General features: G+C 46.5%; 1 protein-coding gene across 4 annotated transcripts in view; it reads left to right on the forward strand.

Annotated features, from left to right (window-relative positions):
• The window catches only part of JADE2 (jade family PHD finger 2), a 146058-nt gene that overhangs the window by 8427 nt on the left and 121485 nt on the right, over positions 1-16146 (forward strand). For all 4 annotated transcript variants that reach the window (XM_085014574.1, XM_085014571.1, XM_085014572.1 and 1 more), the window contains exons 4-5: positions 1172-1234; positions 13086-13366. The gene's annotated coding sequence lies outside the window, so the exon portion shown is untranslated. The remainder of the gene's footprint in view (positions 1-1171; positions 1235-13085; positions 13367-16146) is intronic.

Below are 16146 nucleotides of genomic sequence, written 5' to 3' on the forward strand. Positions count from 1 at the left end.
TAAGTAGTTCAAAATGGGGGTCTCAGGAAGTCTCCTGGGGCACAGCGGGTTAAGGGCCTGCTTTCACATGCTGTGGGTGTGGCCAAAAAAGAATGAGGTCATGGTGGCCAAGTGTGGACTGTCATATTAGTTGTTTTGAATCGTTTGATGTAGGACTGGAAGTATCTTAGCGTGAGCAATTAAGAGTGTTACTTTAGATCAGGAATTGTTTGATAACATCTTCGGGAAGACTTCCCTGGAACAGAAGGAGCAATGTATAGACACAAGACCCTCTGTGGTATATCTGTTGTACCCTACTGGTAGACTCCTTAAAATAAGACCGTGGAGTGGGATGACTTGAAGGCTCTTTGCTGGGGAACCCACTCCATGCTGCTGAGAGCTGCCCCACACTGACACTGCTGGAGATGGTCAGAGCAGAGGGCAACGTCTCACTCAGGCTTGGTGTGAAACCTGTTGAGAGACTGGGGACCGCTGCTGAGCTTCTGGGACTTCTGCTTGGAGTGGTTTTCTATTTTCCCTACTTTGAGTAACCTGTGTTATGTGCCAATGTGTGCAGTAGACTGAGTAATAAGTGCACTGAGTTCTGACTGTATTTCATGTATCTCCAGTTCTTCCAATTCTGTGTTCTTTCTTTCTTTCTTTTTTTTTTTTTTTTCTTTTTCCCTTTCTTTTTAGGGCTGTACCCATGACACATGGAGTTCCTGGGCTAGGGGTCAAATCAGAGCTACAGCTATAGGTCTAAGTCACACTCACAGCAACGCTGGATCCTTAACCCATTGAGCAGGGTCAGGGATCGAACCTGAATTCTCCGGAACGGACACTAGTCACATTTGTTACCGCTGAGCCACAACAGGAACTCCTAGTCCTGTGTTCTTACCTGGCCTTCCTGCTGGGCCCTGCTGCAATGTATCTTTGTCTAAATCTCCTTGCATCTCCATAGTTCTATTATGTCAAATTTCCTGCTATGTTATTTGCTATAGATATTCATAACTTAAATTTTCATGATAAATGGTAGCCTTCAGCATTAGCAAGTACTTCTTTATCTTGTTTACAGCTTTTTTCCTGAATTCTGTGTTGTCAGATATTAAGAATTGTAATGTTTGTATTTTCCCAGTTTGCTTTTCCTTGCCCATCCTTTCATTATTAACCTTTCTGAATCATTTTGTCTTAGATGTATATAGCCTCAAGTTGGATTGGGCTTTGCGATCTATTTTGAAAGCCATTTCAACAATGGGTGAGTTAAACGCACTTATATTTATTGAAGTGACTGATATATTTGGCTTCAATTCTGTCATATTCTTTTATGTTGTCTTTTCATTATGTATTTTTATATTTGCCCTTTTTCTTAATGTAGTTTTGATATTTAGGAAGGTTTGTATTTTTGCTCTAAGAGCTGCCTTCATAAAATGCCCTCGATCCACTATCTTGGGCGTCTGTATCTTGATTCCCTACTATGCGCAACAAGAAAATTACCTTGTAATCTCATCTTCTCCTCCCACCTCCTCCATCATTCAGTCAACAGAGTTATCAATCTTAGTATTTAGGTTGAATATGATCAAGCTTCTACTTGATTTGGAAACTTTAAATATTACCCTTTGAACTAAGTAATTTGAGGTTATTGATAAACCCGTTCTCATTCCTATATTCTCTGTTCTTCCATTTCTTATTGGTAATGAGAAATGTCTCTAATATTAAGTAAGGCATGAAACATCTGCATTTTGATCTGTCATCCTAATCTCTATTTTTTTACTCTTATTTCTACAGTTTAATACATTCAGTGCTCAAAAAAGTTCCTTTCATCCTGATTTCCTCAGGCTCGCTCAGGGGTGCTGAGACTGTTGTTCCATGGTTCTACTCGGTTCCTCTAAAAGTGTTCATGAGGATAATATTTCCTGATTTCTTACAGGTTTTTTTTTTTGTCTTTTTGCCTTTTCTAGGGCTGCTTCCCGAGGCATATGGAGGTTCCCGGGCTAGGGGTCTAATTGGAGCTGTAGCCGCCGGCCTACACCACAGTCACAGTAACCCAGGATCCGAGCCGCGTCTGCAACCTACACCTCAGCTCACAGCAACGCCGAATCCTTAACCCACTGGGCGAGACCAGGGATCAAACCCGCAATCTTATGGTTCCTAGTCGGATTCATTTCTGCTGCGCCATGACAGGGAACTCCAAAGAATGGACCCATTAAAAAAAATTTTTTTTCCAGTGCGTTCCAAGACTCTGCACTGTCCCTAGCAATCTTGCTTTGCTCCATTTAGATCTTGTTCTGAGTTACCTTTCAGAGTAGGGTCCTCCCCTTCCAGAAGGGAACCATTGCTGAAGATTTCTGAGGTCTCTGAGGCCCTAAATTCCCTCCTCAGTGAAAGTTTTTCATCAGGTTTCCAGCTCTTTTTCACCTCTGGCAGCTCTTAACAACACTTTGGAGGTTGCAGTTTTCTTCTGGTTTCATCAGAAGGCTTGTTGTTGTCCTTGTTGAATGTGCAATAGTTCAGAACTAAACTCCTGCCACTTTCCTTCTGAAATGGAACATTTTCTATTTTTAAGTTATAATAAAAAATATCGGAGTTCCCATCATGGCACAGCAGAAACGAATCCGACTAGGAACCACGAGGTTGCTGATTCGATCCCCGGCCTCGCTTAGTGGGTAAAGGATCTGGCATTGCTGTGGCTGTGGTGTGGGCTGGCGGCTACAACTCCGATTTGACCCCTAGCCAGGGAACCTCCATATGCCGTGGGAGTGACCCTAGAAAAGGCAAAAAGACCAAAATATATAGGATGCCACTAAGGTATCCTTTCAACCAAATTTCTGTGGGCTTCCAGGTTTTTTTTTCTTCTAACAAACTCCTAGAAGTGAGATTCCTGGTTCAAAAGAGCATGCGCACACTCTTTTACTATCTTTTGCCGCAGTACCCCCTAGAAGGTTTGTACCTTTTTCCATACCTACCAGCCACAGGCTTCCTCTAATTTAAAACCCACAGTTACTGCAGTCACTGTTCACACTCTAATATTTCCAGATTCTCTTGAGCAAAACCCCCTTCGCTTTGCGCAGCCCCCACTTTGTGGCGGCTCCGCAGAGCCTGTGGCTCGGAGGCCTGAAGCTGGAAAACAGCTCGTCTTTATTTACCTTCGAGCACTTTTAGTTCTTCTGTAATGATTTTGGTCTTGAAAAAGGTTGCCAATCCAACAGGCGAAAATGCTCCTGGAATTGGCTCGAGAAGGCCTCCTAGAGGGTGATCAGATGAGAGCACTGAACCATGGACCCCAGGGTTTCCTTTTTTCTCAAGAAATAACCTAAATTCATAGCGGTCCTGGAGGTATCAAAGGGAAAAAAAAAAAAATACCTGGTTTCCCTTCATACACGACAAAACTGTTCCGAAATAGCCAAATGGACTGGAGAAGCATTTCATTCTTGCCCATCTCGCCTTGGAAAAGTTGAAAATGCAGGTGCCTTAAACATATCAAGTGGGGAGAGCTCTTGGAGCTCCTGGGTCTTGCTTCCCAGCCTTTGTAAAGGAAGGTTTTCCCAGCCAAAGCTGGGAAACATTAAAAGCTCTGAAACCCTGGGATCCATGGCTGTTAAAGAAGTTATCTCAATTCTAAATATTCCTCTCCCAGGGCTTCTCTGGTACCCTGACTAGCCAACAGCACAGGGCTCTTATGGGGACAAATAATATGCAAAACTTTTTTTAGTCTGCTTATGATAATTGTCTCAAATTAACATCACAAGGCAGTGGAAATTGCATTCCCCAAAGGCTTCCTGAAACTGCAGGAAGTTACCCTGCTCTTTACTGCAAAGGTAATAAAGATTAAAATCAGGTTAGCCTGTTTTGCAAAAGTTTGTTAATCCATTATTTATATTCATATAAGATGGCATTTCTATATCAAAGTGCATGAATAGTTTAACCTGTCGTAAACGTAAGCTTAAGGTTTTTTTCTGTTGAATTCGGCAAGTCTTCTCTCTGCCAGACACCTTAGAATTGATGTTCTTAGCAGCTGAGTGGCTGCTTTAACCTAACTGAATGGATGTTCAGCGTTCAGATCACAGAAAGTTACAGTTCTTCGCTGTTTGTATGCCTCAGGCCGTTCCAGGAGTTGAGTCTTACTGCCTCATTTAAAGCACAGCCCTGATGAACTAAAGTGCTCTCAGAGAAGGCGATGGGGGAGGGGAGTCAAGGACGGCTTACTTGGGAGCAAAGGACACGGTTGGAGAGGCCCTAGGACTGCCGTCAGATCTTGGAAGGGCTATTTTGCAGAAGATGGCTCATTCTTCGTTGCTTTTCAAAGCAGGCATAGGGCCAGGGAGTGAGGGCTCTATAAAGTTAGGTTTCACCTTTAAATAGAAGAAGTGTAAACAATTAAAGCTGTCTGAAAAATACAGAATACTTCCTTGGGTTGAACTGAGCTCCCAGTCATCTCACATCTACAGAAAATTCATGATTTATTAATAAATAGATAAATAAATAGTTTGCAATTTAAAAATATGGCCACAGCTCTTTGTTTTTGTTTTTTTTTTAAACAATTTTTTTTTTTGTCTTTTTGTCTTTTTGCCATCTCTAGGGCCACTCCCGCAGCACATAGAGGTTCCCAGGCTAGGGGTCGAATCGGAGCTGTAGCTGCCGGCCTACGCCAGAGCCACAGCAACGCAGGATCCGAGCCGCATCTGCAACCCACACCACAGCTCACGGCAACGCTGGATCCTTAACTCACGAGGAAGGCCAGGGACCGAACCTGCAACCTCATGGTTCCTAGTCGGATTCATTAACCACTGCGCCACCACGGGAACTCCTATTTTTTAGAAAGACATTAAGAAAAGCACACTCTTTAGTTATTCTATTAGTTTTGTAGACTAGGACTCTGGCTAATCTTTTTTTTTTTTTTTTTTTTTTTTTTGTCTTTTTGCTATTTCTTGGGCCGCTCCCGCGGCATATGAAGGTTCCCAGGCTAGGGGTCTAATCGGAGCCGCAGCCGCTGGCCTACGTCAGAGCCACAGCAATGCAGGATCCGAGCCGCATCTGCAACCCACACCACAGCTCACGGCAACGCTGGATCCTTAACCCAGTGAGTAAGGGCAAGGATCGAACCCGCAACCCCATGGTTCCCAGTCAGATTCGTTAACCACTGTGCCACAACGGGAACTCCCGTGGCTAATCATCTTAATCCTAGTTAGAGTTCTGAAACCTGTTGCCTGCCTGGCCGCCTTTGTCATCTACTCACATAAGGAGTAATTAATAGCAAAACAACAAAAGTGCTTTATATTTGTGGTCTTCCTTATTTTTAAATATCCAAATTTTAGCTGCTTCTCCTTCTCTATGTACATTTATATATGTGTATTTCCATCTTATGTACTTATATATTCCAGAAATAATTTTAGCTTCCGGGGAGGCTCACATATCCTTTGTATTAATCCTCTTAACCCAAGAACAGTTTCTGCGTTCCTACCATTCGTCAGTGGTAGTAGAGGATTTCCCCGTCACCGTTCAAGAACAAAATCCTCCTTTGGGAGTGAAATTTTTCTTTTAATAGCTACACCTGCGGCATCAGGAAGTACCCAGGCCACAGCAATCCCGGATCCAAGCCGCCTCTGCAACCTGCACCAAAGCTTGGGGCAACGATGGATCCTTAACTCACTGAGTGAGGCCAGGGATTGAACCCCCATCTTCATGGACACTATGTCGGGTTCTTAACCCACTGAGCCACAGTGGGAACTCTGAGAGTGAACCTTTTAAGCACATTTATACATTTTGTGCAAGAAATTTGTTTACAGAGATAGTTTTTCCAAACAGCTCAAAAAAAAAAAAAAAAAAAAGCAGAAGATCTAAATAGACATTTCTGCAAAGAAGACATTCAATAGGCACATGAAAAGATGTTCAACATCGCTAATTATTAGAGAAATGCAAGTCAAAACTACAATGCTGGGAGTTTCTTGGGTTAAGGATCTGGCATTGTTACTACAGTGGCTTGGGTCACTACTGTGGCACGGGTTCTATCTCTGGCCCAGGAATTTCATGTGCCGAGGGCATTGCCAAAACAAACAAACCAAAAACCCCGAAACTGCAATGAGGTATCACCTCACTGGACAAAATGGTCATCACCAAAAAGTCTAGAAATAATAAATGCTGAAAAGGGTGCAAAGAAAAGGGAACTCTTGTACACTGTCGGTGAGAATGTGAGTTGGAACAGCCACTGTGGAGAACAGTTTGGAGGCTCCTTAAAAATTTAAAAATAGAGTTACCATATGATCCAGCAATCTTACTTCTGGGCATGTATCCAGAAAAGACAAAAACTCTAATTTAAAAGGATACCTTCACCCCAGTGTTCATAGCAGCACTATTTACATTAGCCAAACATGGAAGCCACCGAAGTGTCCAATGGCAGATGAATGGATAAAGAAGATGTAGTATATATATCTATATCTGTGTAATGGAGTATTACTCAGCCATAAAAAATAAAATAATGCCATTTGCAACAACGTGGATGGACCTAGAGATTATCATACTATGTGAAGTCAAAGACAAATATTATATAATATCACTTACATGTGGAATCTAAAAAAAATGATACAAACGAGAAGTTCCCGTCATGGCTCAGTGGTTAACGAATCCGACTAGGAACCATGAGGTTGCGGGTTCGATCCCTGGCCTTGCTCAGTGGGTTAAGGATCTGGTGTTGCCGTTAGCTGTGGTATAGGCCACAGATGCGGCTTGGATCTGCCGTTGCTGTGGTTCTGGTGTAGGCCGGCAGCTACAGCTCCGATTCAACCCCTAGCCTGGGAACCTCCATGTGCTGCGGGAGTGGCCCTAGAGATGGCAAAAAGACAAAAAGACAAAAAAAAAAAGATACAAATGAATTTATTTGCAAAACAGAAATAGACTCACAGACTTCAAAAACAAACTTATGGTTACCAAAGGGGAAATGGGCAGGGATGGAGAAATTAAGAGTTTGGGATTAGCAGATACACACCACTATGAAAATAGATAAACAACAAGGACATACTGATAAGTCAGGAACTGTACTCAATATCTTTTGTAACGTGTAACCTATAATGGAAAAGAATCTGAAAAAGAATGTATATTATAGGAGTTCCCATTGTGGCTCAGCGGTAAGAAACCTGACTAGTATCCATGAGGATGCAGGTTCAATCCCTGGCCTCTCTTAGTGGGTTAAATGATCTGGCCCTTGCCCTGACCTGTGGTGTAGGTTGCAGATGCGGCTCCGATCCCACTTTGCTGCAACTATGGCATATGCTGGTGGCTACAGTTCCCATTCAGCCCATACCCTGGGAACTTCCATATGCCATGTGTGCGGCCCTAAGAGACAAAAAGAAAAAAAGAATATATATTATATCTTTCTACATATATCTGAATCACTTTGTTATATACCTGAAACTTACACAACATTGTAAGTCAATTATACTGCAATTAAAAAACAGACATGGAGTTCCCCTTGTGGCTCCAGTGGGTTGAGAAGCTGACTACAACCGAGGAGGACTCAGGTCCGATCCCTGGCCTCATTCAGTGGGTTAAAGGATCTGGCGTTGCTGTGAGCTGTGGTGTAGGTCACAAACGTGGCTCAGATCTGACGTTGCTGTGGCTGTGGTGTAGGCTGGCAGCTGCGGCTCCGATTTGCCCCCTAGCCTGGAAACCTCCATATGCCACAGGTTCAGCTCTAAAAAAAAAAAAAAAGAAAAAGAAATAAAAAAGAGAGATAGTTTTTCAATAAAAAGCAGGAGGGGGTGATGTAGATGTGGTTCAACTCCTGAATTTAACTAGATTAAAGTTACTTTTTATCTTGCCCTGCCCCCCTTTCAAAAAACAAAATGCAGCAAAGGGATAGTGATGACTGGCAAGAGTTCTGGGCTCAGCTCTTGTGCCCTGAGTGACAGCTGGAGGGAGGAGGCCCAGGGCTTGGGCTCTGGGTAGACATTGCCGCCCATCACAGGACAAAAACTGCTCTCTTTTAATACTTCTGGGCTCACCCAAACTGGCCAGGGACTGGTTGGTACCATGCCACGGCTAGACACCAGACCACTTCTCAGCATCTGACCGGGAAGTTTTGTCGGCTCCTGTACGTTCTCCCACACTGTGAATATTAATCACAGACAGACTTACTGGTCCTGCTGTCTCTTTAGCTGCAGGACTAACCTGCAGGGCTCGTCAAAGGAGAGCCTGCTTTTTTGTGTGCCAGATTTAGCACACGTAAAAAAATACCAGAAGCTCGGTTAAATTTGAATTTCAGATAGCAAATACTTTTTTTAGTACATCCCAGTAAATATTTAAGACTTTGAAAAAAAAGATGAAAAAAAAAAAGAATGAATAAATGAATGGGGGAAAGAGATCAGTAAGACAGAAACCAATCACAGAGATGTAATTAATGAATATCTCACACTTTAAAAAAGTTTGTTTTTCTCAATATAAAATATTTTCTATTAATTTTTCTTAAAATTTTTATTGATGTAAAATTAACATATATTTTAAAAAAATTTAAAGGCAAATATTAAGTACTAGAAGGCATGTGGAAGTGGCAGTCTCCTATCCCACCCAACCCCAACTCCTATTCCGATGCCCAGAGGTACCCAGTTAACTCTTTCAGCTGTTTCTCCCAGTTTTAGCCTTGTCCCCATCTTTCTAAATAATGTTTATAGTTTTCTTTTGTTGATTTGTCAGTTTTATTTTATTTATTTATTTTTGTCTTTTTGTCTTTTTAGGGCCGCACCCAAAGCATATGGAGGTTCACAGGCTAGAATTCAAATCGGAGCTGTAGCTGCCAGCCTACAGCACATACGAGCCATGTTTGCGACTCACACCACAGCTCACGGCAATGCTGGATCCTTAACCCATTGAATGAGGCCAGGGATTGAACCTGCCTCCTCATGAATACTAGTTGGATTCATTTCCGCTGCTCCACAGAAACTCCTGCACTTATTTTTTTTTTTTTTTTACAGTTTCTGTGTTTTAGGGTTTTCTGTAGGTAGCAATTGCCTCAGATTTTTTATTGGCTCAGTTTTTGGCCAACTTATTACTAATTCTCATAGCCATCTAGTAGTCCTTCAACATAATTTTCCACCTTGCCACTCCCATTAGGTAATCTGTCTGGCCTGTCTCTGCCCTGAGTCCTCTATTCTCTGGCCCAGAGGGGGAAGTCTCGTCCCTAGGCCTCCTGCCCCCATCCTCCAGGTCTCCTTCACCATCATCCTGGGAATCCCTTTGCCCTCTCCTAGAGGTGTCTTCCTCATTCTTGTTCTCTTGTTTGAGTGGAGAGCTTCCTGAGAAAGGGAGCATGAGAAACAAATTATTTGTGATCTCCCATGTCTTCAAGTATCTTTTTTTTGTTTGTTTTTTCCCCTCTATGCCCTCGACATGTGAAAGTTCCTGGGTCAGGGATTAAGCCCATGCCACAGCAGTGACCCAAGCCACTGCAATGACAATGATGCAGGATCCTTAACCCACTGAGCCACACAGGAACTCCTCAACTATCTTTTATTCTACCAGTTCTCTGAATGGTTTAAGTTTAGATTTCTAAGCTATAAATAATTCTCACTCAGAAATCTGAAGCGCTAACTCCATTATCTTCCAGCTTCCAGTGTCACTGCTGAAAAGTCTGGTGTCATTCACATCCCTGATCTTTCAACTGATCTTTATTTCCTTTCTGAGTCCTTTTGGGTCTCTTCTTTATCCCTGCTGTTCTGACATTTCATGAAGATGACCCTTGAGATGGAAATCTTATTTTCCGTCCCTGAAGATTTTATAAAATTTGTAAAGCTTTCTTCTCCTCTGTAACTTTATGCATTCTTCCTCCTCCATAACTTGTCTCTCATGTCTGAGGCTTTCCTTAATTGTCTGGGGATCCTGACTTTCTGGTCATATTTAAGAAACATGCATGGAAGAGATGACCAAATGGTCCACACACTTGAGTGGCGCTTCTCTCTCAGTGGACTTCCCTGAAGAGGGTGGCTGGTCATGAGCTGCCTCTTTTGTTGGGGGTCTGTATCCACATCATGTCTGTATCGATAGGTCTTTCCCTTGAGTCTGCTCAGTTTCTCCAGAAGAGAATTCTTTAGGCTTCAGCCTGGGGTGTGCCTGGTTGCCAGGCTTTCTAGAAGAAGGGTGGGGAAATTGGGCTGGGAGTTTACCTTTTAGTATCTAGGTTTCCATTTATTCCCCATATTTTCACTTCTGCCCTTCATACTCACCTTCCATAGTGCCTGATGAGTTGACCCAAATTCCCTAGTGGGCACCTCAAATCTCATATAGGAGCAAGCAAGCCATGGCCACCCCACTGCACATTGGCACTGCGCCCTCATGTAGTCTACCAGTCCCCCTGTTTGCATCTCTGCCCTCCCTTTCCCAGCAGTCTGCCTACTTCTTATCCAGAGGCCCTCTGTCAGCATCAAGCCTTCAGCCTTCTCCATGGTACCGTGTGACTTGCCACTCCATTTTTTTTCTTTTTCTTTTTAGGGCTGCACTCTTGGCATATGGAGGTTCCCAGGCTAGGGGTTGATTCAGAGCTACAGCTGCCGTCCTACACCACAGCCACAGCAACATGGGGTTCGGGCCATGCCTGCAATGTACACCACAGCTCATGGCAACACCAGATTCTTAACCCACTGAACAAGGCCAGGGATCAGACCTGCATCCTCATGGATGCTAGTTAGATTTCTTTCTGCTGAACCATGATGGGAACTCCTTGCCACTCGTCCATCTGCTTGCTGCCTTCCAAAAATGTGCTGACATCTCTCATCAGCTGCTATCTCCTCCCTATTTGCATAGATCTTGTGGATTTGTAACGCTTTTTACTCCTTTATAGTTACTTGTAGTAGGGCTTTGGGAGGGAGCAGATGGAGATTCACAAGAGATTTAACCAGAAGTTGTTTAGGGTCCATTTTCAATCTCAAGAACTTGAAGGGAACAATTTCCAGGCCACATTCTGAAATAACTCCTGCTGTCAATCAACACAGTCACTTTTGTTGTGGGCTAGGTGTTTCTTTGTGGGAAATGGAGCAAAGTCCAAACACACATTGTTTAAACATATTAGTAAAACACTCTTGACCTTTTGAATAAGATCCAAATGTGTTTTCTTTGCTTTGGTCTAGGAATGGGAACAGAGAGATATTTTGAAACATGGCCCCGGCCTGGCAATGCTTACCAGACCTGCTCTGTCTTTTGGGCTTGAATAGAAGCAGGGAGAATGCTGAAACACCATCTTCTTTGAATTAATCATGAGCCCCACCTCTCTTGCTATCCTGTGTTTACACATTACTGCCATTGTGTTGTATCTGCTGGTGGATCTCCTTTCATCTGCAGGCCACACAAAACCCTCTTCATTTAAAGCTGCACACGTGGCTCTTGAATTAAGAGGGCATTTTAGCAAAAATTCCTCATTCCTCTTGTTGAAGGGCTCTAAGTCTTAGGGAGGGATCAGTGCTGTTTCAGTGTGTTCTATCTAAAGTCCAGACAAGCTAAGGAGGGAGAGCAGGGCCAGGAGGCTGTCACAGGGATAGGTGGCTTTGTCGGGTGCGGCAAGGGGTTAGCAGGGGTTAGAATGAGTCATTCAGGATGGAGAGGGCCTTGAATGCCACAGTAAGGACTTTGCACTGTCCTACAACCAGTGGGAGTCACCCAAGGAATCTTGAGCTGGACAGTGACAGGAGATAAACTGTGCTTTAAGAAAATTAAGCTGATAGCTGTGGGTGGGAAGGTTTGGAGTAGGCAGAGGCTGGAGTCTAGGCAGCCAGTTAGACCAAGTGGCTCTTGCTCTTGGCTGCACAGATCACTGGGAGAGCTTTTTAAAAGTCTAGATACTGCCCTCTACCCTGTGAGATTTTGTTTCAGGTGATCTGGGAGGGGACCAAGAATCTGTGTTTTTGGGGGGGTTTTTTTGGCCACACCCAAGATGTGCATAAGTTCCCCAGGTCAGGAGTTTCCGTCGCGGCTCAGTGGAAATGAATCTGACTAGTATCCATGAGGATGCAGATTCGATCCCTGGCCTCGCTCAGTGGATTAAGGATGTGGTGTTGCCGTGAGCTGTGGTATAGGCCACAGACGAGGCTCAGATCTGGTGTTGCTGTGGCTGTGACATGGACCAACGGCTATAGCTTCAATTTGACCCCTAGCCTGGGAACCTCCATATGCCATGGATGTGGCCCTAAAAAGACCAAAAAAATAATAAGTTCCCCGACCAGGAATCGAACCCGAGCCACAGCAGTGATAACACCAGATCCTTAAGCCATTGTACTATCAGGGAATTCCAAATCTGAGTTCTTAATCCATTCATCAGGTGCAGCACATGGAGGGAGGAAGGCGAAGGGGAGGAAGGGAGGCCCACCTGACCCCTGCCTGTCTCAGGCCTGAGGGGAGGGAAGCCTGAGGAAGATCATTAAGTGGGGCCTGGAGAGCCACATGGAGGCTGGGGCCCTCCTCCAGGAGAACCTCAAAGAAGATCAGATTTAGGAGAAAGTGATGACGGGACATTCAGGATACCCCAGGGGCCTGACACGTGGGGGGAGAAGATTGTGAGCACCTGGCTCCCACTTACGGGGGAAGTAAAGCTGGGAAAAAGGAGACCTCTGTTCAGGCCCCTCTGGTGGCACATGGGCTTGGACACATGCATGGCTGCACGTGGACTGGATGTGGACACACAAATAGTCGCCTTCTGCAGGAGGCAGAAAGTGTGGTGGTTCAGAGACTGGGTTCTGGGGTCCAGCAGCCCTACCCTTGTGACTCTGGGAGCCTCAGCCTCCGCACCGATAGAAAGCCAGTGATGCTAGCAGTTAACTCAATATGGTTGTTGTGATGACTTGATGAGGTGCTGCATGCCAAGGCTGGGCACAGAGCCTGGCACGCGGGGAGCCCTTCATAACGGCAGCTCTGAGTAATACCAGAAAAAATGTGATCTCACTTCTGAAGCCAGGGAGCCAGGAAGTATTTCATTCAGTGTATCTCACATCTGAAGCTGGAGGGCCATAAAGTATTTCATTCAGAGTTGGGAGACAAGTCCGCAGGAATGCATGAAGCCTCGCATGTGTTGCTACCCACTCGGGGTGTCTTCCTCTGGGTGTGTGTTTGGTGAGTCCTTTGCCTTTTATTTCTAGGACTCCTGGAGAAATGACAGTCCCTTGCTGCTGCCTTTAATTGGAGAGGAGCTCAGAGACCCGAGATGATAATTATGACGCCTTGCATGCCGAGCTCGTCAAAAGCCTGCCATTGTCCTTGCTGTTACCCTGAACAGCTGTGACAAACCAAACCCTGCAGACCCCGGAGCGTGCCCTGGGTCTCTCAGCCAGGCCTTACCTGGGAACTCTGAGTGATGGTGACATGTAGGCCGCAGGAAGACACACAGTAAACCCAGGAGTCTGTGATGAGCTCAGAAGAGGTGAGTTGATGATCTGCTATTTATAGCCCCAGCAAGAGGCTCTGGCCGCCAGCTCCACGTGAGGCTGGGTGGAAATGATGCCTTCTCCAAGAGCACAGAAAGAAATCGGTGATTCATGGGCAGCAACCACTTGAAATACAAATGCTCCTGCGCCCCAGCCGTGCCGGCCTTTCAAACGCCCACTTTGGAAGCGTGTTGAACAGGCTAGCCCACTGCCTCCTGTCTGCGTGCCGTCGGATAGGATGTGAGCACAGGCGGGTTCTGTCTCACCTAGGGCCCTGAGAAGGGCAGCAGTTCTCCTCAGAGAACCCCAGGAGCCTGAGCCTGCCCCTGCCAGAGCCTCAGCCTGAACCCGGTCAGGGCCGAGGAAAAGGCCAAAGAGAAAGGGCAGTTCCTGCTCCTGCCGTCTGTGTCCAGGGGCAGTGCTGGCCACGGAGCAGCTTCCTGATGACACTTGTCCTGCTGAACGTGCAGAAATGCGCAATGAGGAGTTCCTGGTAGCTTTTGGATTTTTTCCCCCCACTTCCGCAGCCCAGTATCTGTCACCTGAAATAGTGGTTGTGTGTTTCCCTTGGTAACATCTTGGCTTCCAGGCCAAAGTCTACTTGGAAGCCCCAGTTCAACTCACAGTCGGGGAGGAATGTGTTGGGGGGGTCTCTGAGCTTGCAAGGGTTGAATCAGGATAATTAGGCATAAACCAGCAGAACTCCGGAGCCAGACCACCCCGGCTCAGTTTCCATCTCCACACTTGTCAGCTGCGTGGCCGCCATGACATTCCTCTCTGAGACTCAGTTTCCTCCCTGGTAAAGTGGCAGCAGTAACAGATCCTGCCTCACTGGGTGGTGGGGAAGATGAAAAGAAAGAACATATGCGAAGTGGTCAGTGCTGTGCCTGGCACACGGATGGGCTCAGTGAGTGGGAGCTGCTGCTGCTGCTGCTGCTGCTGCCTGCTGGTTCTTGCTGCGGTATCTGGGCGCCTGCACTGACGCTGCTCCTTCGCCCACGGCCTGTGGCACTGAGGCTCCTCAGAAGACCTCCTGCCCATTGCGTGCATACCTCACGCCAGGCTGTGCCGTGTGATGGAGTTCATCTTGGGGCAGCTTGGCCCTTTGTATCGTCTGCTCCTGCCCTAGCTGAGGAATCAAGTGCTGTCCCTTAGGTTGGGTCTTGCCTGGGCTCGACCAGCTCACTCTTCCACTCCTCTGGGCCTGGGAGGCCCTTGGGGGGATTAACTATCACCAAGGACTTGACCTGAGGGGCCCAGGTATTAACTTGAGGTCTGTAGCCAGCAGGTTGCCCACCAGGGGAGGACCTGGACCACAGGCGGGTTGGCCCCCTCCCCTACCACTGGACACACAGCACAAAGTGCTGATTCATGGAGGCCCATGCCGCCTTGGCTGTGTGTACATTCTCTCATCTCCAGCTGTCGGCCAAAACAGAATTGTAGCTGTCACTTTGGCAGCAAGATGCTGTGATGTGTCCTAACACAAATGCCTCTGCTCCACGCCCGTGAGCTGAGGGGAGATGGGAGGAATCCGCAGCTGCTCCCGTGGAGAGAACTGTTCTGGAAAGTGGTCTGTGTGATGTGCAGCCAGGCACAGCCTCTGGGTTGTGTGTACACCAGGGTAAGGCCCTGCTGAAGAGCAGCCAGTGGCACGCTGCATCTACATCTGCATAATGCAGTTCTGATGACATCAATTAATAAGAGAGGCTGCCACTTAAATGAGGCACTTGGGGCAGCTACAAGGGCCTGGAAAACAGCCTCTAGACTTAGGCATAAGTTGGACTGTGGAGTGCACAGGTTGAATGAGTGGGTAGCCCGTGGCACACATGGTGTAGATGGTACCTGGGGCCAGATTATGAAGCAGGGGACTTGAAGGCCAGGCCGTGGAGCTCGGACCTGATCCTGTAGGCAATGTGGAGCCACTGAAGGACTTAAGGAAGAGAGGGTGATGTAGTCACAAGACACTGGGTGTCTGGGCTCAAACATCCCCACATAATGGCACTGAGGGTAAGGCTCTCCCTCCCCATGGCAGTGCTGTGCCGCTTGGAAAGGTAGCCCCAGGATTCAGGTGTGGCCATAACTCTGTGTTTAGTGGGTAAGGTTGGGAAGGGTCAGCTCCAGTCAGGCCAGCTGAGTGTGCAGCAAGTGAGAGGAGGTACTGGGCTTGGGCCTGCCTTCTTGCTGGTCCTCCTAGGCCAGAGTTCATTAATGAAGCACCCGAGTGCCAAGTGCAAGGGACTGCGCACCCTGATGTCAAAGGGCGGGGGAGGCTCCTGGGGCTGAGAGGTGGTCCCACTGCCTGTGGGTGTTGCTCCACCCCTGCCACACACACCCTAAGGAAACAGCAGAGGCAAATAGTTAAGCTTGGGGGAATTCCTGGAAGGAAGGTTCTATCATCATGAACTTGAGTAAATGCCAGTTTATAGGCTGGTTCATGAAGACAGAAGAATGTAAGTGTTGGGAGCTGTTACTAGTGGGTGAGCCACTCATGCACATGGAAGCCAGAGCATATCGGGACCATCATGTGAGTCAGGAGGGAGGAGTTTCCATCATGGCTCAGTGGGAATGAATCTGACCAGTATCCATGAGGATGCAGGTTTGATCCCTGGCCTTGCTCAGTGGGTTGGGGATCTGGCGTTGCTGTGTGATGGAGGTCTCAGATGCAGCTCAGATCCCGCAGTGCTGTGGCTGTGGTGTAGGCTGGCAGCTGTAGCTCCGATTCGACCCCTAGCCTTTCCCAGCGACCTCCATGTGCTGAGGGTGTGGCCCTAAAAAA

This window comes from Sus scrofa, chromosome 2, assembly GCF_054392235.1.
Source record: "Sus scrofa isolate SSC_HxYL_T2T_F1_AM1 chromosome 2, Sscrofa_HxYL_maternal_Yorkshire_Landrace_v2.0, whole genome shotgun sequence".
In the NCBI taxonomy this organism is placed as follows: Eukaryota; Metazoa; Chordata; class Mammalia; order Artiodactyla; family Suidae; genus Sus; species Sus scrofa.